Raw genomic sequence first — 746 nt, 5'->3', positions numbered from 1 at the left:
GTCAAATATTTTTTAAATATGAATATTCAATTGTTTCTAATAACGAATTAATAGCGCAGCTGTTTACAACAAAAGACTATCTGCAGCTTTTTATTCTTTAAAATGATCTTCGAGGCCTCATATGAGTACCAGCGCTTATCGTTTGTGTATCTTTGTGACTGCGAAATACAAGTCATACCTTGCCGTCATTTCCTTCGGAATCATCATCTGCACGACCTGTATCCTTAGCTTACGAGAGGGCTGCTATCTATAACTAAAGCCTTGCCCTCTTTCTCCTACCTTCATCCTCTTAGGGCTATTATTTGCACGACTTATATCCTCAGCTTACCAGGGGACTGCTATCTACAACTGATACTTTACGGCCATCCTCTACACTCAGCTTACGAGAGGGCTGCTATTTATAACTAAAGCCTTGCCCTCTTTCTCCTACCTTCATCCTCTTAGGGCTATTATTTGCACGACTTATATCCTCAGCTTACCAGGGGACTGCTATCAACAACTGATACTTTACCGCCATCCTCATAGGGCTATCATCTACACTCAGCTTATGAGAGGACTGCTCCTGCTAATACATTGCTGTCATTCTCCTACCGTCATCATCTACACTCCTTCATCCTCAACTTAGGGTCAGATAGATATTACTATTCGTTTTCATCCAGCTGACATTATTAATTTATCATCAACCATCAATGTTTTATTTTTTGTTAAAGAAGACTTCTCATTTGTTTGTACAGTTTATATTAATT

The sequence above is a fragment of the Halyomorpha halys genome, unplaced genomic scaffold (assembly GCF_000696795.3).
Source record: "Halyomorpha halys isolate HHAL.00 unplaced genomic scaffold, Hhal_1.1 Scaffold93.1, whole genome shotgun sequence".
In the NCBI taxonomy this organism is placed as follows: Eukaryota; Metazoa; Arthropoda; class Insecta; order Hemiptera; family Pentatomidae; genus Halyomorpha; species Halyomorpha halys.
Note: the sequence above shows the minus strand (reverse complement) of the source record.